Below are 22,402 nucleotides of genomic sequence, written 5' to 3' on the forward strand. Positions count from 1 at the left end.
TGCGATGCTGCTTTGTATTGGATTTACAAATGCTTCGGATCTCCTCCTCCTTCTCCTCCTCCTCCTCCTCCTCTTTCTACTGCTGCTACGCGAGCCTCACGCTGCACGAGAACACTACAGCACTGACACATGGATGGCACTCAAGCGATGTCAAAGGGGTTAAAACCTAGTGGACCGGAAAGTCACACCAGCAGCGTTCTACTTGCCAGCTACCGCTGCCGCACTCTCCACCGGCTCCTCACCACCACCACCTCCTCCTCCTCCTCCTCCTTCTTCTTCTTTCCTCCCTCTTTTCCTTTTTTTTTTTTTTTTTTTAATTCAACCTCACTCACAGGCTCCTCACCCCCTCCTTGTGTGAGATGGTAGACGAAAAAGCACCGGGCGATTTGCACCACTCTATCATGGATCGTGTTACACTGTCTGGCTGTAGCGGGGCGGTCACACATGATAGGCTGAGGAGCGTCTGCGTGCGTGTGTGTGTGTGTGTGTGTGTGTGTGTGTGTGTCGGTGTGTGTGTGTTTACCCCTCAAAAAGAAGTAGCGGGAGAAAAGAAGAGCCGAGCCGAGAGGAGAGGAGACAAGAGAGAGAGAGAAAGGGAGAAGGTGGGCTCACTCCCCTAAGAAAACAAAAATCTGGTGAGGTATCTGGAAAAGATTATCGTGCCAGGTGACAGGCTTTGACACAACACCTTGATTTGAATTCACAGGACTGTCACCGAGTTACTGAGACCTTGCAACGTCTCTCGTTCAGTTTGACATTTAGTGACATTTGGTCGCAGGATGTAAGCGAGGGTGTGCACACGTCTGCCATACTGTTGGAAGGGCTGATGGTCACAGCAGCTAAGTTGTTGTAGAAGCGGTAAAAGTCTATGTTGGACGGATATCGGTGGAAAATTGGTAGAAATGAAAGGTCATGATGTCGTTGTTGGACACAATAAAGTGGTATTTTCCCGACACTTGTAACAACCATTTAAGCAGGTGTCCTCTGTACCTCATAAAGTGTAAATACAGCTGCACGACAACGACAACAATCAACAATCACAACATTGTCTCTGTCATTGTCTTGTCTCATTGGTTTGTTTGGTTTTATTCCCCAAAAAAATCTAATTGAAATAAAACTTTTCGTCTCTCTGTAAATTAAAAAATGATAATGCTGGATATTTTTTTTTTTTTTATAAAAGTTGCCCAAATATAGAGCCGGTTATTTACAGTTTCATCACTTTCCCATCATTTGCTGCCATCAGCCATCAGGGAAGCGTCTGCAGCGTTTCACAGATCTTGACGTGAATAATACCATCGCTGCCACCAAATATCACAAATAAATACACTGATTGATTAATATAGTATCAGCAATCGGCGTGTGTGTCCATTACCTTTTCTATTTGCCTGAATGATGATTACATTTTTTTTGCATTTCCTGTGAATGAGGTAATCTAACTCACTTCCAGCTCGGCACATTTTTGTCAAACTCTGCCCTCTATTAGCGACTCTGAATTCTGTCTGACGGCGCTGAGACGAGGCATGAGACTTTATATACGATGCTCCAGATAAACAGACAAACAGAAACCTCATAAAAATATACAAAAAATGATTATATCAGATTATTATAGAATACTAATTCAAGTTAACTGGACTGGACTTCCTCACACACGCTTCCTACTATGGCTTAAACTCAGGGATCATTGAGTCTCATTCCCAGGTCGTCTTGGTCGCTCCTTCTACAGCCAATCGGAGCGCCCTCACTCTGAACTGCTCTACGATTGGTCAAAGATTTCCCCCAAAGCTGGAAACAGAGACTAGAGGAAGTACAAGAGTCTCTCCTGGATCACTTCATTAACATTACGCTGAAAGGTTATTGTGGGATTATTGCTGAATAACACCAAACACATGTTTGCAACCGCAGCTTTTAAGATGCTGCGTGTGAATATTAGTGGCATCAAATGTTGAGGCTGCAGACTGTAACTCCACTGCTTATCTATCTCTTTCCCGAGAGCGTCGCGGAACCACAGTGGCATTTAGCACACACATCAGAAAGGATGTTGTTCTTCTTAGAGTTTGCAAACAAAGCTCCTGCTGCAAATGTGAAACACATCCTCTGTTTGGTTTGAGGAAACAGTGTTTCAACACTTATACAAACACACGTATGGGTTAGAAGATTCCATTCCTGCTAATTAACCCTCCTACATGTTTCACGCCGGACCTTTAATGAAGTATCGGTCAAACCTTCATGTAACAGTGGACAAGATAACCTGACTTTATGTCCCGTGTGTTACATTTCATCCTCTTTGTCTTCTCAGCTCCTGACCTGTAACACACACGCTTTTACAGGTGTTATGTCTGAGAGACGAGAAACAAGAAAAGGCTTTTTTGACTCACTTTAAAGCCACGGGAAGAGCTGCTTTTTTCCCACAGATTGTGTGAATGTGTACACTCAGCGGTGCCACTTTAACCACAGAGAATTTGTTTCAGGTAAGTAGCTGAATATATCGCTGATTGTGCCAGCAGATATGTTAGTGGGAAGATGAAACTCCCCGTTCTCTCGATTGAGCCGACGAAACAGTAGTGCACTCTAGCACCAGTGGTAATTTGTGAGACTAAAAGGACCTCTAATGCCGACTAAATTGATATCTGTTTCACATCCTATTTGCAGGTGAAGATAAAATGATGACCACATTACGGATCTCCATGTTGTGTTCTTTCATCTTCATGTTTTCTGTTAAATTGTGAATGTATGTATAATATTTGTGCCGTGAATACATTTGCACTTTGAGTTACCTCTGCTCGTGTTTTGTGCGAGGAACTTTCTTTTTGCCTCTGGGTGTAAAAATGTGCTATAAATAAAATAGAACATACTGTATGTAGTGTTTCCATCTTCCTGTACATGCATTTCCTTAAATAAACAACACGCGGCTATATTAGGCATCATATTTCGAATGTCATGTCACGTACATGCATGCACTCATCTCATAACGTCTAATAAATCACACGGCGCTGCACTGCGTCATATCTTATTGCCAAATCAATGAGGCATTTCATTTTTTTTTTTAATATAATTTATCATGCATCGCTCTGTGATAATCCACTTTCATTAAAGGCCAACAACTAAAACAGCAGCGCGCCGATAAGACTCCTTTGAAGGTGGACATCAAAAGTGAAGCCTCTGGGGTTGAGAACAAGGAGGCACGCGGCTTTAAAACGTCTCCCATGCAGCGCAACCACACATGGACTCAAAGAGCTCGGTCACGCATGTGGAGAAAATAAGCTACAAGTTTGGACTGTGGTCCTTGTAATCCAGGAGTGCCCCAGTTCTGTTCAACTTGAGTCAAATTCATATCGAGTGGCCCAAATTGTTATATTTGTCATCCGTCGTGAAGAAACACTATTTCACACCCAGTGTAGGACACGCTATTTTAAGATGGAAGCATTTCTACATTAGTCACTTTAAAACACCTCGGAGATTATGTCAATTTCTATTCTTCTGGGAACGACGACCGGCCTCATTATAATTCCCACAGGGTGTTTCCCGGTGAGGTAGTCGAAGTAGAACTAGGCAGAGTCAAATGGGAAAGTTCCTGCCTTATCTGCAACATCACACTGCAAGACAAACGTCCGTTTACCAGATTGTTTTACTCTTTTCCTAATGAAAAGAGAAAGAGAACTTTGCCGTGTTGGTAATGGTCAGCGGGGCACGATGGGAATACAGTGTACAGAGGGGCTTATAAGGAACTCAGTAATTGGGGTCTGGAAGAGGAAACAGTGGCAGCTGAAGAAGTAGTGGACTTCGCTGTGGTCTGTTCAGGGAATAAATATCGTTCTGAAATACCTTTCTCTGGACAGTCACCCGTACCAATGTATCCATCCATTGTCAAAGCGGGATTACCCCAGAAGCCGCGCTGCCTGGATACTGAAGCACCTACAGCCAAGTAGCTAATTTTCACTACAGCACTGTGTACAAACAAAGAGAGTGAGCGAGAGAGGGAGAGAGGGGGAGAGGGGGAGAGGGGGGTGGTATGCACACTGGCAAAGATGCTGCAGTAAATTTTCTCCGACAAACAATATGGGAAACAGGCCAGGATCATCTTCTCATAATATGCTTAATTCTTCACAGCTAACGGGGCAGAAATGGACTCTTATTTTCACCAAAGAGCTGCTGCTAAAAGAGGGCCATTCAGCCCAGTTTCAGTTTTGACATGCCAAAGCTGTCTGAAGTACTTAGGAACTGGGGAGTGGGATGTGGGCGGGGGGTGGTAGGTCTCGTTGCTCTCCTTGTGCCTCATGGTCTTAGTCCAGCTGGCCTTTAGGAGTATGGATTATGTGGTGCCATACTCGGGCTCGCACTCCATGGGGGGGCTGGATTGGGTGCCCAGCTTCAGCGGACTCCCCGCCGAGACCCCTGGGTGAGAGGACGCCGAGAGCCCCCCTCGGTTCTCAAGGCCAGATCATTGAGAATGCAGCCGAGGATTCCCACACCGACACCACACATCAGTGTGTGAAAGAAAACCAGCGAAATACAAAAAAAAAATAAAATAAAAGACAGCGAAAAGAGGGACGGAGGGGGCATTCGTCGACAAAGCAGAAGCTGCAAGCGTTATTGTGTCAGAACTGCGACACTGCATCACTGCCAAAAACAATGCCTGCTCTGTCGGGGGAAAAAGAAAAGGGGGCAAAAAATAGAAAAAGAATCTTGGGAGTGCAGCTGTGCAGTAGATTTACCTTTGAAAAAAACGAGTCAGGCTTCGTAATAAGTATCCAAATGACAGCTCTGTGCCGCTGCATCCCGGACTAAAGTTAACCAGAGGTCCTAATGTCGAGTGCCAGCAGCGGACACAAAGGTCTGGGCAGTGGGGAGCCGAGGCAGCTAGCACAGCATGGCTAAATGGGGCAGGTGATTTCCCCATCTCCTCCATTGCCCTCAAGGCACAGCCAATCACTGCTGGGGAAAAAAAGTGGTGCCCCAGCCTGCAAGCAAGGCAGCCGGTGAGTGGATGGGCGAGGACGAGGGAGCTGGAGTCTATCTGGGACCATGCATTATTCACATGCACCGCTACGGCACTAAGACCTCCACAAAGGAAAGGCCTCAGGTTCCATCAGTGCCGACTTGTTTCCAATCTATTATTGATGGCAACACTACACCCTATACTTTTCCCTGATTTACTGGATTCTATCATTGTTTCTATAATAAAGGCTATTTCCAGTAAAGTGATAGCAAATGAGTGGAATATTTCCAAGCATGGTGCCAGCGCGCGTACTTCTTGAATTGGAATATTTATTTATTTTTTTCAATTGGCTTCAGCAAAACAAATCACAACATGCACAAATGTTATTGCGTTACTAAAATGAAAGATTGTGTGAGGTGAAACCTCCCTGTATGTGTGTGTGCCCTTGCCCTCACACACACGGCAACACCTGAAGCCGTCATGCCAGTCATTAATCATGTCAAAGGTAGGCTTCCATGCAAAATTAACTTTAGTGTGGAGACCTCCACTTTTACCTAAGTGAAATAAACGAGCGATCCAATTACCGCTGCTTCTCTGACAAATTTCCCATCAGCAGTTCCCAATTATCTAATGGTGGGTGTGATGTTTAAAAGCACAACATTCTCAAAAATAAACGTTAAGTCTGTGAATGACTCTCTGCCCCATTTACACCATGCTGTCGTCCATTTTTGTTTTATGTAAGAGGGAGTGAGGGACACAGCCTGAACTCCAACAACACACACAGCCATTATTATGCTTTCCGTGTGATTAGGGCTCTCCTGAAAATGTGTTTCATCTTGTAATGTGAAATGGGCCAAGAACTTTTACAGGAGTAACGTGATGTATAGAGACAGATAAGTTAAAGCTATGAAAAGACACACCCACCACCACCAGCACGCTTATTTATAGCCTTACATTGTCTCTACAAAGCTAAATTACCTTTTTATATGAAGATTTTATGTTAAAAAGAAATGTATAATGATATCACCATACAGTATATATATACTTTATGAAGTAAAATGAAATAGTCAACCAACATAAACCACACAAAAAGCACGTGGAGGTGGATTTAATAATATCAAATACGATAATAACGGTGACATTTGAAGAAATACTAATAATAGTCCAGTCCTTGTGGGAGGAGGTTCAAAGGCGATAGAAGGAAAACAAAATTATTATGTAAACATATCGATAGATACATAATGAAATAAAGTAACCACACACATGGATACATACATATGTACAGTATACTCAAACACATACACACTAGATTTATATATTTTTAAAAAATAACAAAAAAAGCAAGTTTTACCATAATTTGCCATAATGTGTATATATATATATATATATATATACACATATATATATATATATTCATACATATATATGTATATATATATGTAATTCTACTTTATAAAAAATATATATATATATATATATATACATACATTAGTTACATGATGTTGAATAGCTTGTCACTGTTACCGTGTTGTATTGTTGGCAAATTATAGTAAAACTTCACGTCCTCTCAGAGTAAATAACGTCCTTTGTGAGAGCAGAGAGCCTGTGTTTGCGTCCACTTAATACTTATTACTAATATTAGTCCGGGTACTAAACTAACAGCATAACAAATGATGCCATGTTACACTGAGAATTGGTTAGCACAAGACCAGGCTGTTGAACCCCAAAAGGATTTGGATCAATAGGTCTACACATAATGTCTGACAGTGAGTGGATGATGGTAGGGTAGAATTCCTGGGGACTCCAGTGATCAGGGTTAACATTTAGGAATATAAGTGTATGCAACGTAAGAACTTTAAATTATAATAGGTCATATTTTTTTTCCACAGCTCCTCAGCAGTAGCTCATCATAGATCGTCTGCCCAGGCTATTTATAAAGAGTCGAGATGTAATATAGATCCTATAAGTAAGCTGTCTGGAACTGACAGGAAGGATTCCGTGTTTATCTTAATGAAATAAGTGTAAATATCTGAAAGAAGACACATTTGGTTTGCAGTTTCTTGAATAATGAAAAAAAAGCTCTTTTAAGGAATGAATACTCTTTCTACGATGAGAGTGGGAGCAAAATGCACAACGTTTGTGTTCTGATTTCTATCAAAAATATGTTAAAAAGGCTCTTCCAGCCCTTGAACTCTGCAGAGGGCGGTTTTACTGTGAATTTCACGGCGACACCGACATTATTGCCACGCACACATCAAAGATTTCCGCTGTATCTCTGCAGGAAACACAATCAATCTGCTCAGTATGCGTAGCGGCAACAGTGGGCCATCTCTCCCTTTGAGGATGTCGACTCATTTGACCGATGTGCAGTCGATCTCCCAGATTGTGGCTAATCATCATTACCAGCTGCTTAAACAATGACTTTCCCTCAGCCCGCTCAGCTTCAAGAAGGACACAGGGGATCTGACAGTCTTTTTTTTTTTTTTTGTCTTATGGTGGCTTAACACTTGAGTCCGGATTTAGGGAACTAAGCCAGACTCGGACGCAACAAAATGTGCACTCTGATCACATAGCCAAGTCATCAACTATCGCCTGCCTCACACTGGAAATATTTGTCTCATGAATTGGACGTAATTTGACAGTAAGAATCCCATTTTTTTTGGGGGGGAGATACAGTATGTGAAGGAGCTGCAGCTTCCGTTGAGGAAATTTCATTTTCAGGATTTGTAGCCTGACAGCAACTGATGACGGCGGCACATTCCTAAATTATTTTTCCTTTTTTTTTTTTTAAAGTAAAGTTTAGTTTAAAACAATAAGAGGAAAATGAGGACAGATGCAAAGAGGGCAGGAGGTGTGAATCCTCCAAAATGGACAGCGGATTATGAAAAATGACTTCTTCCTTCCTGTGCTTAAAGGTTAGGTCTCTATTACACGGAGAGCAAAATGTCAGCAGTATCCCCTGAAAGAGTGGACTGTGATATTAATGGAGAGTCCAGGGAATGGGCTTCCCATGACTGAGTTTCGCCTTTACCAGACACATTATTCATTTAGTTGTCAAGCAGCACCTGGCGCATGTAACACTAACATCTACAAACTAAATGATGGAGAGAATATGTCCCACCCTGATAGGCAGCCAGTGGAGAGAATGAACACTCTTCATGAAGTATAATGGAGAGTAGAAGGTACTCGATAATCTAAGAGCGCTTCGCCCACACGCCAAAGTTGTATCAGCATAATCAATTTTCTAGCATGTGCTTTACTTCCGCGTTACCCTAAGCTACCTCGGAGATCGTGTGATGGCTCATTTTACAAAATTCTCTTTATCTCGCAGTTTAAGAAGCTACGGATGAGACCGGCTCACCGAAAATAAACTGGTTTATCAAAAATTAAAGGAGGAAACGAGTTATCTCGTCTCCGACGCGGTGTACAGCACACGCCAACTTCATATTTATTCCTGACCGCAGACATCCTCATCAAATTCCTCAAAGCAATCATGAGAGATTTTTTATTTTTTTTTTTTCCCCATGTAATCCAACCATGTAGCATCACTTCAAAACATGAATGACAAAGAACGTTGTGTTCTAAAGGAAATATGATAGAGCCAGACAGGATGACAAGATGATTTAATATGCTACCGAGCGAGTCATCAGTCACATCAACCACTGCGTTATCTAAGATGCAAAATGGCTTCTGCGTGAGGCAGACTGAGGCGGGGCATTATTTGTGAGTAATATTCCTTTGCCTTGGTAAATATATTGTGTCATGCAGCGGAGGGTGGAAGAAAGATTTTCTCTCAAGCTTTTTTAATGAAGTCCCAAATGTCATCCCCATACTTCTTTCAAGAGCAAACTCGGAGAAACTCTTCTAGAGGCTCGACTGTCCCTCACAGTGTGTCTTCAAGTGATGTGAAAACAACAATGATGTGCATGTATACAACTCAGACATGGTCAATACGCAGGTGGTTTGGTCCATCCGTGTGTGTTATTCTGACTGGAAATGTCACATGAATTGTTGAGTCTTTTGTCCTGAAAAAGTAGTTAAGTAAAAGAATAATCTGGCCGGAAAATTATTTTAATCATCACCCATTTATGATTCATTTCAAATGGCGCCTCTCTCTGTCTCTCTGTCTCTACCACAACATCTTTACAATATGGCTAATAGAAAACGAGATTTCCCAGTAACACCATTATAGTGAGAAATGTCACTGTAATTCAGTGTTTTCAGTAAGTGTAGCGGAAAAAAAAAAAATATAAGAGACTGAGCTTAAATTAGAGCCAACACATTTTCCCCCTCAACAATAGCAAGGAGCGGGTGAGCGAGGACGCAGGGAGGGCGGGCATCCAATTACTGGAGGAGCGCGTGTCGTCTCCACGCCACGTTTGGTTTTCTTCAACGACGTATTAAATGTGCCACATGGAAGGGACTGCACTGACGGAGAGACTGGAACCCACTGTTGGAAATCATGTGAGCAGCGTTGGTCTATTTTGACAACTCGTGTCCCCTTGCATTTCGTTTGCTGTTGCTGATATCAAAGAAAACAACGACGCGTCAGATCAAATCTGAGAGAAGCCTGCTCACATAAGTTTGTAAACAGGATATTAAAGTTTGCACAAACACCGAGACGCTCAACGAAAAAAGCTACACGGAATATATATTTTGAAGAATTATTGAGCATGTGGACGTACTATGATCCACTGTAAAAGCTCCGTTTTTTGTAATTTGCATGACATTTTATGCTAAAATATTTGCCTTTTGGTTTAGAAACTGTTAAAGCTGACAAAATAAATAAAAATAAATAAACAGAAAAATAAAATGTGAGAAATTAAATTATTTGGGCTAATAGACTTTCATATTTTGTAATAAAAAAAATGTGTTACTTTAAAAAAGCAAAAAAATAACAAATGTTCAGTACAATCAAAGCTTGTGTCACCCGGTGACATTCTCGTGTCACCTGGCGACATTCTCTGCACAACAGGTTGGAGTTTGACTGAAAACACAACAAAGAAGCGCCCACAAAAAGTTCCACAAGCAAAGTCTACTGCTCAATAAACCCCAGGTCACTCAGCAGTTTGACGGGATAAATTTGCCTTGCCTCCACCCGCCCCTGCACTGCTGCTGTATACACAAAACGCTCCCTCTGTAATGTCTCATTTGCTTGATACATCACCCAAAGTTACACACTGCAGCGTTCATATAACAATAACTTGTTTGTGACATTAATGTAATAGATCATGACCGATAATAATAATAATAATAATAATAATAATGATAATAGTCTAATAAAAAAAGAGAGGTGATTGCGTCAGCCTGTCGTACGGCTGCAGCGGAAACACTCTCTGATGGCGATATGTCCTTGGGACACACAGATATTACCCGACTAACCTTGGGAAGCGAGGAGCCTTCATTTTCCACCAGTCGGTGGCATTTTTATCCAGAGGGGAGGCACTTTTTTTTTTTCACTTCCGTTTCAGCGCCACTGTGAGATGATAGAAAAGCAGCGGTCCCCGTGGAACGGCACTGCCGTGGCTGTGGCCTCCCCGTGTCCTTCGACCGAGTCGCAACGATCTGCCCTGGAGCAGGAGCAGCTCCGAGGTCATGTCATCTCGCCCTGCACTGTGACTTTTTTTATTTTTTTTTATTTCTATTTCTATTCATTTTAATCTTAAAAGTACTCCGTCTACCGCTGTTTTTATGTTTTATTTTGCGGTTTTCCCATGTTTTATGATGCTGAAGATCTAGTTCATATGAGAATGTGGTTGAAATTGAATTTTCTGAAGAAATGACACAAACGACATGCTAATTAATCTATACATTTTTAATCTGCTGCTTTCTTCACACCAACTACCCGTTTAATCCTAACAACCCTGATTGTTTCTGTTGAAAAACATCTCTCAAGACTGAAAACACAGTTGCATATTACAGTATGTATATCACCTAGTCTACACTCTACTCTATCCTCTTTGAAAAAAGGGCATTTTTCACAAAATCACTCAGCCTTTCCCCATCCGCTGTGAGTCACTCTCTCCATGACTCCAACCTTTAGAGCTGCCATGCAAAACTCTGCAGACAGCTCCGTCGGGTAATGCAGAAAAAAAGACAATACGTGGAAACTGCTCTAACCTATTTGCCAAATGGTCTGTCATCTAATGCCCCAGTGCTGCTCCATTGTCTAATCCTACTGCTGAGGCTTCTAAAAGGATACACCGGCCTAATAAGATGAATGGGCTTTGACCCTGAAGCTGCTAAAAGCCAACCTGGCCAATTTATCTGAGTGACCTCTACTCTTGGCAGACGCGGCCCTCACCTCTCTGAGAAGCCTTTTGGGCAGGATCAATAGCACTGTAGCAAAACAATCCAAAACAACAACATCATCTGCCTCTGGAAGTTGAGAAGCGACATTTCATCGCCTCCTTTTGACCCCGGATTATGCATTTAGTAACATTTCTTATATTGTTTTATATAATTTGACTATGTTCCGAGGGTTAGGTTAAGGTCAGATCACATGCACCCCAAAAAAATAAATGCAATATCTATTGTTGAAACAACAGGCGTAATGTAATTTGTGATTAAATCGAGTTTTATTTAAACCTAAAAATGTTCACTTAACTGCGGGGCTTTTTAAATCACCCATAACCCAATCACGCACGCTCAAATCACAAATTGCTAATGTAAAGTAAGATGAGTAGAGTAAAAAAAAAAAGATGTCAGCTCCATACTGATTCATCAGTAACTTTGTTATGCAAACCACAATCGTGGCTCTTCCAGGGCCCGGGACACAGTAATATGGAGAAGTGCATTTTGAGGGAAAATAAGATTTTGTGAACTAAATTAAGGATTCTGTTTCATGTTCTGTTTGTTGGTGTTGGGTTGTGTTCAACCAAAAGATAAAAGGCCCCGGATCATTTAGATCGAGACAGGGCACAAAGAGGAGACCCTTTTACACCAGAATACGTTCCCTTTTCTTTGAGAATGAATCAGTTTACATGGTATACGATATCAATCGTTGGCCTCAAATCTATATCTGCAAAGTGCTTAGGTTTGCATTGGTGATTAGATGAATTGACCTGAGAACAGTCTGTTACTTGAGCATCCCCCTCATCGCACGGATACCTAATGCCTTCCCCTCTGCCTCTGAAGTGACCACAGTTTCAGGATGCTCTGCTCTGGGCCCTTGGCCAGAAAGCTTTATGTATTCTGATACCATTCATTTTTAATCAGGACTAGAATATCCTTCCAAACCTCTTGCAAGCTCCCTTTGGCTAGAGGACTTCAATTTTGTTATATTTTAATTGATTTGGCAGTTTTCCTGCATGCTTGTCGACTATAAGTTGATTGTTAATGCTCCTGCTGCACCTCTCGTTTTAAAAACACTTTTTTTCTTTTTTTTGTCCCTGTGTTTTCAGTTGTTTCTGTTTCTGCAGGAGAATTCTAACACACACACACACACACATATATGTAGTAGCGTAGAAACTATAGTGTGTTCAGCATATTTTACTTGGCTTTCCCATTTTGACATGCACAACTCGCCCGAACGTGCAGTCGGAAGGTTTTCCCGACATGACTGCTGAGGAGAAAGGACGTGTGAGCCGAGGAGAGAGAGGGGGGGTAGAATCTTCTACGGTGGTATAATGAGTTTGACAATGAAAGTGACACTGTGTCCTCCCTGGACCTTGCCGTGTGCTCAATCAAAACAATGGCTCACCATTTCCTCCTCTAGATACTGACCTTTCTCCCTTAAGGAAAGGAGTGTCGGTGTGTGTGTGTGTGTGTGTGTGTGTGTGTGTGTTCCCCTGGATTTCATTGTGCCATTAACTTCTTTCCAATCTTGGAGTCCTTCTATACAGCCATGAGAATGCCCTTTAGCATGAATGCCCTGGTCGACTTAATTGTGTTGCATAAACTATTTTAAGCATGGATAAGACACTTACATTTTGGGAGCATCGCCTGAACGGCCTACGTGATGATTTCATGCAGTTAGACCGGTGAGGAGAAGAACGTCAGAGTTCCAATTCATGCAAATATTCACTGGTGAGATTATTTTTGTCAGTTTCTCTCGTCGTTTCCCCATAAAACTGAGAAAGTGACAGACACAGGAATGACGTAAGCATATATACATTCTATAGGGTGTGCTATGGCTCCACCCCCGACTCTTCTCTCCTGGAACAGCCACTGTCATCAGTGGCCTACTTACTGTGTTTCTCAGTGGAGTGTGTGTGTGTGTGTGTGTGTGTGTGTGTGAGAGAGACGACTTATGTGATAGATTAAAAAGCTGAATTTGAAAATATTCGGACTATCAAACTTCATCTTCATATGCTTCAGACACAGATGTCCCCTGTCGGCAATAAGGCGTCTAGACGAGGTTTTATAACCACTTTTAAATGCCACTTTTAATTATTGTTTTATCTCCGCCACAGACATAATGTACACTGTTTATGTCTTTAAAGGAACATTGAATAAAAATCCGGCCACTTGGGACGTTGTTGTACAGTGACTCAAACGAACAAATCTTTGAAGAAAAGGTTGCTCATTTCAGACTGCAGATGTGAATTTTACATTTACGACTCTAATTTATTGGCCGTTTTCTTATTGGCTGTTACATCCGTGTTAATATAATGTTAATAAACCTTAATAGAATTCTGGATTAAATAAATTGTGTAAATAATTAAGAAAATAAATAAATGAAGAACACAAAATCAATACTATTGATTGTGTGTGTGTGTAGCTTAAAAAAAAATTATAATGATTAACTGTAATATAAAAGGACACATGCATGGAAGAAACCCGCCCTGCTGTCTATAGTAATCTAATAACACAAAATAAATGATATATATGTTCGTGTATGCATCTCCGATACACTTCCTATGCTGCTGTAAATTATGAAACACCCATTTTAAGTTTTGTATCATAGTTTGAGGTACTGAATTGATTTTTTTTAATGGTTATTAAACATCTGGCGCATGGAGGAGGACGGGTGTTTTTATGCCCCATGTCGTAGTCTGCAGTTCTTCCTTTCTAAGGCTGCATATAAACTGTATATAATCTAGAAGGTATAACAAAAATGTAAAAAATTTAAAATGTAAAGGGCACCTATATAAAAACAACACCCAACAGGCTCCATTTTGTGTCAAGTTTCCAGCATCTTCCACCTTATTAAGTTGAGCAAATATATTAAATGTTTTTTGAAACACTTAAAAATAAATAGAGACAGAAACCCTATGATTTGTGGCATTGTTTGAGGCTGGAATGACGAAAACTCCCTGAAATCCTGATTGAAGTCGAGCCTTTTAATGAAACATTTATTTGTGTGTGTGTGTGTGTGTGTGTGTGTGTGTGTGTGGGTGTATAAAAGAACTAATTTCCACTGTCAATGAAAAGATCCAGTAGTGTAATGTGCAGTTACACTGTGCTCTTCATTGTGTATGTCAAAAAGAAAATTAAAGCAGCCCAACACAATTAAGACAATACATTTCTGTCCATATTTTTACTCATTAAACACTTGGTCACTTAATTGGACTTTGTTAAAATGCTGCGTTAAGATGTGGGTGGATTGCAAATCAATCCATCCCTAAGGTTGCCTATTATAACAACACTGCAGTGTTATCATACTATAGTGTATTAAGTGGTTTGTATTGTATAGGTTTTATGTTGAAGTGAATTCACAAGCACTCTCTGAATGCAGCCATTTTAGGCTCAGTGTCACCATCAAGGACACATAAAAAAACAAAAAAAACAATGGACCCACAAAAGACGCGTTTTAAAGTCACGGTACAGGAGAAAAAAAAAGACAAGCAAGCGTGACACGAGATGATCTTACGAGCAAACGGCAAACAAAGCAGGGACGCGTTTACATTCAGATGAGGCGACAAAAGAAGAATCACCTTGACTTACAACTTTTTGATTGCCGACATCCAACGCTAAAGAGCGCAAAGGTCAAAGCCACAGCACCATGACAATAGATATAACAAATATTCCTGTGTCCCAAGATAAAGGAGAGAAAGGAGATTGTAAAGGGAAGAAGATGGCAAACAAAATGGATGGATGGGCTGGCACTAGTCTGGGGACGTCGTTCAAGAAGCCAGCAGTGCTCACGGAAAAGAGAGAACATTTATTTTTATCCAATATGTAATAAAAAAACTGTTATATCCAGAATGTCCTGAACTTCCATCTGTCTTTTAAAGATGACAGCTATTTTTCACTTTGTACGAGTTGTCTTTCAGTACGTGACATTAGAAAAAACAATTATTGCGTAAGTCTGACTAAAACGGGACATTTAAAATATGTGTAAACATGTTAGTCTCCTTATATTGTACCGAGTAATTTCTCAAAGATGTATACGTTCAGTCGGACCAGAGTCGGTGCCAGTTTCCATCCCAGAATAATACGCAAAATTATAAGAATAATATAGACAAAAACATGGAGACGTCTTTAATGATCTGTCAGCGTAAAGAATTCGATATTTTTTAGTTTAGACGGTAGAAGATCCAGTATGGTGCTTGACATGCTAACAATTAGCCGCATGCTAAACCGGAAACTGCCAAAGCTGAAAAGGGGGAATTCTGCCCCCTAGTGGAGCCAAGGCAAACACGCTTTTCTCAATAAATAAATACCCCACTCGTCCTTGTACACTGGGACAAAGGCAGTGGTTCAGTTGAACAGCGTAGTCAAGCTAAAAGCGTAGCTTCATAAGATCCGTTTAACTTGTATCCCGTATTCTCATTAGAGTAAATGTGGATTTCTGCGTTAAAAAACATTGACGGTCCTTGATTACAAAGAAAATACCGCGCGCGCACGCACACATGCACCTGTAATTACGAACAGCACTCTTGGAGCTACATGCTAATCTCGCATTGATATTCATAGAGTATGAAATGACTTCCAGACTATTTCCGTATTGCTTGGTAACACAATCACTCAATTAAGCCGTGCGATGAAATGAAATGAGCCATTTTCTCTTGAGGATGGTAAATAGTGGCCCTGGTAATTGACAACAGCAGAGTGATTGCTAATCATGATAGCATGTCCTGCACAATGGCACCCGCAAGTGATTAGAGCCAGTCGAGTGCGGGCTAAGGCCGTGTTAGCGGTGTTGCTTGGCAAAACCATTTAAAACCTAAGTACTTTGAGGCAAATATCAATGCTTAACATTTACAAGACAGACAGGAGACGTTGGACGGAGTAAACTGCTTTTTTTTTCGGATGCAGCTGCAGCTCGATCTCTTGGAGATTAACCCAAATACTAAATGCCTCCTGGTGACTTTGTGTCCCACATGAAACATGAAACTTATTTGATAATAGATTAAGCGTTTTGAAAAGGTATTTTGAGGTTACAACTTCTTAAAATCTGTTTATTTGTTATGTTTTATATCAAAATCTGAATCAGAACTATCAACTTCAGTCAAATGTGTTTGGGTTTTCGGAGAGTGAGCCAGATAGAAAGAGATCTTATTTTAGTTTATGAATTATTCATTGAAATAAACCTATATGTACCCATCCTATCCTATCAACATCTTGCATGATAACAATAAAGTCAACAGACACACTATTATTTTGTAAAAACGAAATGAAAAACGACAAATAAATCAAAAATAAATACAAAAAAACACATAACAGTCGCGATCACTTACTGTTTAATACTCGACAAATATGTAAAATAAACGTCCTGGTCATAACACTGATGTTGTTGTTAGTTGGAGCGCTATCTTTGTATATCAAAGGGACATTGCAGCTTCAAGAAAGTCTGTTTTTGCCATATTAATATGCAAATTTATACAGCAAGACACTCCAAAGTCTAATCAGATCATCCACTCTGTGGGGGGTAGCTGTGGTGTGAGAATGAAGTTTTTCCACCATGTGCTACTGTCATGTTAATGTGTTCACAAACATGTGTGTGTGTATGTGTGTGTGTGAATGGATGATTCAAAAAATGTTCACACACTGTCACCGGTCAGTCTGTCAGAGCTTCAAATGTCACCGACCTTCACAAAAATGAAAAAAAAAAGTCTCCCAGATAGAGCTCTTAATCAGCATGACACCTGCTGACACCATGACACATCACGTCGCCGCCATATTCCATGTCCCCCGCCACCCCCCCGCGCGCCCCCCCCGTCACTCTGTGCACTAACAATGTGAGCACTTGACTGGCGACAGCGAAAGCAAGCAGGGAGGTGATGACAATAAATGATGGCAATCAAAGCCCGCCTTCTCTTTTGACGGGGCATGAGACACAGTCCTCGCTCCCGTTAGGAAATGATGAAAATGTTTTCTCTGCCAGCATTAGTGTTTTCTTCAAAAAAAAACCCCAAAACATCACAGATGGCCGGTCCTTTTGACAAAAAAAGTGTCTGATATTATTTATTCTTCTTCTTGTGTGTGTGTGTGTGTGTGCGTGGCCTGCTTGTGCCATATTGAGTTATGAAAGTGGCGAAGGGAGGATTTCTGCCTGCTACGATCAATACGCTGATTCCACTGTCACAATGCAAGACGCAGATCTGAGGCAGGAGTTTGACAGATGGCGTGCCACCTTCGTCGGCGTGACGTCCCGCATGTGTGTGTGTGTGTAAACGTCTGAGCTCTTGCTTGATTTTTCTAATCTTGGAGAGATAAAGTGTGAGAAACAAAGTGCGATACGCGTGTGTGTGTGTGTGTGTGTGTGTGTGTACGTGAGACAGGAGAGGAGAGGGAGAGGCGCCGAGTGAGAGAACATGCATGTTAGAGGCTTTCTGATACACTTTCATACTCCCACCCAAAAAGCCTTTGGTGCTTGCTGTGCTACAGCACACTTTGCTGTGACTCCTCTACTGATTTAATTAACCTTTTACTGGCACTGCTCACACAATGAATCTGCAAGCTACACTCGGCTATAACATGTAGAGCCCTCGCTTTGACAAAATTGAAATGATTTTTCTGATACACGTCCTCATATCAGCAGCCGCGGACGTGAGTGAACATCTCCCTTCACTGTGAAAACATCAATTATTTGTCCTTAAAATTGCATGGAGGAGAAGGTGCAGGCCAGAGTGATGTGATACCTCCTCACAGAGGATGACAGGCGTTGCAGAGGAAGACTCTTTCTCCTACCCAGAGGTCAACGAGCTTCAAGCCTCTCCCGCTAACGACAGACCCCGCGCGTGTTGGTTTTACAGCGAGGAGGAGAGCCATGAGGAGGTGCTGCAGTGCTGTAGCTGCAGCACCTAACAAGTCAGCGCGAGGATGTTCACACCCTATTAAGAATACAACTCAAGTGGGCCATGCTATGTTTCTGTTTCGTGCAGTCATTCATGTTTTATGAGGGGTATAATATTGATTCTGGAGTGAGCGCAGTCAACATTAGGGTGGGAGAGGAAAAAAATAAATAAAAATATTCTCTATTGTTGTGTTCATCTGTGTGCAGCTTTACATTGGCCCGGCAACCTGCACTATGAATATTTCTACACAGCAACAACTGAACCTGTAACCTACCTGTAATAATTTCATCTGCAGCAGCCAGGTAAGTGCAGAACAGTGCTTCTGCTCCTTATGTATTTCTTAATTGTCCCATAAGTCAGTGATAAAGGTTATTCGAGTCATTTTTAGCATACAAATGAAATTTTTGCAATTATTTTTTTCAAACAAAATCGGATTTTTTTCTTCAAGTTGTTGTTTTGTGGCTGCAAGAAATAGCAGTGACACATTAACAATGATGCATTGAGTGGAAATCCTATTTTATGATAATATTACATTCAATGGGAACCTTTGGAAAATAAGGGGTCATGTTTTTCAACGACTGCACACATTTCAGTGACGGCGGCTCCTTTGTGTCACACATCACATCAAGTGACCTATATTCTAACCCATGCAAATTCACTATGTGTATATTTTCTTAAAAAAAATGTACAAGGTCACCAGCACATGTTTAAAAAGCAGCTGCCTTTGTGTCCGTCGCCTCTCAGTGTGTCTTAACCTCTCGTCCATAAAAATCGACGACGATGAATTCAATTCAACTAAATCAAATGAGATGTTATTTTCACAACATACTTTATCTCAAGGCAAATTTAAATCATTAGGCTGCGACATTAAAATATTGCAAAGACAAATGCAGTGCAGCAGACGGGAAGAATTTCCTTCATATGCTTTGAACAGAATGTGGTTGTTATAGCTTTTTAAGATCTTGACTAAATATAGGAAAGGTAATCAATTTCACTTGCAAGGCAATGAATTGTTTAAAGTTCAATTTTGCCTCACTTTAGCTGCTGAATGCAGATATTTCTTGATTTCTTTTCCCCCTTTTTTCATCAAAAATAAAACAAAATAAAAGCCCTCTTAGCAGACATGCAGCTGCTACATGTCACAAAGGCACTAATGTAACATGAGACATCGAGGGAACATATGTACCATGAGCACTAAGTGTGTGTGTGTAAGCTATCACTGTCAGGTATAGACAGAAAATGAGAACAAAAGAAGTTTGTGCATTCCAAACATGACAAGTATTAATTGAACATGTAATCAATAGCGTGCAGACACACACACACACACACACAGGGACGGGTCGGTGTCATCCGCTGAGATGCACTGACTGCTGAGTCCTCCCAACTAGAAAACCAATAAAACAGACACGTGAATCAATCAATTTTGTTTTCGAGGGATTCTATCAGTGGCGGGGGGGATTATCTAAAGAGCAAAATCAATGACGGCTGCTTCATACATTTCATCTTTTCTCTTTTTTCCCACATAACTTCATGTTTGCGTCATAAACAATCCGTTATCATCGATACAGCAATAAATACGTCATGTATTTGCTGTGGCGGCCTTTAATGCGTTCGCCCGGTTTGTTTTTCTTTCTAAAATGTGATTATTCTGCCGGCGAGAGATGTAAAAAATTGTTTTTTTTAAAAAGTGTATCATGATAAAAGGAGCTCAAGTGATAACACTTTGACTGGATGAGCCCTCTCTTGTGAAAAATACACGCCGGCGTGCTGTTTACAAAAATGCAAATGCATCACTTCAGGAAGCCGCTCGGTCCGTGTGCGCGCGAACCCAAGTGGATCATTCACAGCTGCGACACCTACGAGATGACCACTCAGGTCTCATCTCCAACAAGGTCGGACCTCTCTCGCTCTCAGATCACGGGAGATTAACACTTGCAGACGGCGCGCTCTGCACATGTGCTGAGGCTTTGGTACTTGTCTATGTCGAACACTGTAGAACAGAGCGAATTAGAATGAAATATTGAGTTCATTTATGAATAAGTGGGGCTGAACGGCCCCTTGTCGCAGCCTCTGCATGCATATTCAGCTGATGGAAACCTTTGGATGGGTCATTTCTCTTAACGGCTTCATTAAATAGTGAAAGTCAAAAGTGCAATGCCTCCTCACAAAAATACGACATCCAGAAGATCTGGTAATGTGTATCGGCGGAACGGTGGCGAGGGTTTTTCTTTGCTCTCTGGTTCTAGATGTAAAGGATGGGAAAAATGACTTCAGAAAACCACATTTTAAATTTCCGCTCCAGAGCAGTTTCAGCTTTCAGAAAAATGATGTGCAATTAAAAGCCAGAAATGTATAATGTGTAAAAAAAGAATTTGGTTTGTAGCAGTTAAATTTCTAGCCTCTGGGATAAAGACCTGGCAGGTTTTCTTTTCTCTGTAATGAATGAAAGTGAGACAATGAAAGTGAGGACTAAAGGCAGCCAATCAGAGACATGTGGGGATGTTTCCAAAAGAAGTGCGAGTGTTCTTGTATGGGTATCTTTGTGAGGACCAACAAAAACTCGCTCTGTCACCCCTTTAAGCGGCTTTTTGAGGGTTAAGACTTAGTTTCAGGGTTAGAATTGGTTTTAGGTTAGGGTTAGGCATTTAGCTGAGCTGGTTAACCCTTTAACAGCCTCAAAATGCCTGTCTGGACTAAGGGCCAGAAAATGAAAAGTGCTTTTGCCCGTTTTTTTCCAGAATAACTTCCAATATCTAGCCGTTATTTACAATTCACTGCAAATTAAAATATTGTATTAACAATTTATTTATTTATTTAGAAAAATCACTATAGTTGTACATGAAGACCAGATTGTGCGTGTTAAATTTGAAATCCGTATAAAACGTATTTAAAATAACATTTGTTTGCGTTTTTGTGTCAATGTCCAACTCTCTCCTCTCAAAGACGCTGATTTGCCGGCTTCCCGAAACAGCGCGAGTGAAATTACCGTAATAACCCTCCTCAGCTTTCAGAAACCGTTGGAATTTTTCCCATAGCACAAACCGTCGCATAATTACGGTAATGCAAATTGCGCAAACGTGTCGTCCGCTATACGCTCGGTGTTAAAGGGTTAAGAGTTAGAGTAAGAGAATAGGCTAGGGAATGTCTTATCTGTGGGTTAGTTCAGTAGTAGTTATGGTTAAAGCTAGAATAAGTCTCCAGGAAATGAATGTAAGTCCTCTGAAGTCATGGTAACCAGACTCTGTGTGTGTGTGTGTGTGTGTTCAGGTAAAATCAAGACTTAATAGAAAACCACACGGCACGCAGACGCCTTGTGTCCGGCAGAATGGAGCAGTGACCCGTGATTCGGTTTCATGCTTGGTATGTGGAGCAAGAAATGTGACTGGAGATGAGCACTAAGGAGGTGAGGGTCATGTTTACTGCCCCCCCCTGTGGTTGGGCCGAGCTTTTAGTGACTCATAAAATGTACACAGTGTGTTGGACTAAAGGAAAAGGCCAGACGCTGGAGCAAACACATGAGTTTGAATTCCGGGCTGGCATTTTGAAAAAAGGTAAAAAAAGACTAACTCGGCCACCGCCGCCACCCAAACTCAAACGCCACCCGGGGACAGCTGGCTGTGATGAATACTGCCATTAAGAAAATGACTTGTCTCAAATGTCACAACGTAGCAAATGTTGTCAGATAAGAATTGATAGCACATGAATGCAAAGACATTTTATTTCCTTAAATGTTCTTCCCAGGAAAGTGTAATCAAACCTAATTATTTTAACTGCCTGCCACTCTGAGATCATCAGTTTCTTGAAAAAAAATTAAAAATATAATTACAACCATACATCGGAAGGGTTTGTGTGTTGACTCACACTGAGATGTAAGTAAGTGATGTACAACGTCAGGGGCCCTCACCGTCGGAAAGCAATGTTTTTTTTAAAGATTTCTGCTCAAAACGTATGAAGCCGAGAGGATAAAATCTATAAAGGGTGGAACGTATTGGTGAATGAAACGAGGCTGAAAAGATTAAATGCTTTTAATTACAGAAAAAAAAGAAGGAATACTGTTGAAAAGCAGCGATGAATGGCGTTTTAAAGAAGATGTTTACAGAGTCAGCCTTCAGGAAGCCGTGGTACGCAGAGAGCATAAAGTGTTGGGAGTTTAACAACAATGCAGATATGCAGCGGCTGTATATACACATCGCCTCAAAAGGTTTGCCCTTTTAAAAAAAAAGAAAAAGAAAAAGAAACCCTCAGTCCTCCATCTTAGGTTTCCAGCGTGATCAAATTTGCA

The 22,402-nt window shown here is 41.1% G+C and overlaps 1 protein-coding gene across 7 annotated transcripts in view; it reads right to left on the bottom strand.

Moving 5' to 3' along the window:
• Positions 1-22,402, bottom strand: part of si:dkey-237h12.3 (teneurin-3) — a 165,081-nt gene that overhangs the window by 124,968 nt on the left and 17,711 nt on the right. The gene's annotated exons all lie outside the window — the stretch shown is intronic.

This window comes from Solea solea, chromosome 14, assembly GCF_958295425.1.
Source record: "Solea solea chromosome 14, fSolSol10.1, whole genome shotgun sequence".
In the NCBI taxonomy this organism is placed as follows: Eukaryota; Metazoa; Chordata; class Actinopteri; order Pleuronectiformes; family Soleidae; genus Solea; species Solea solea.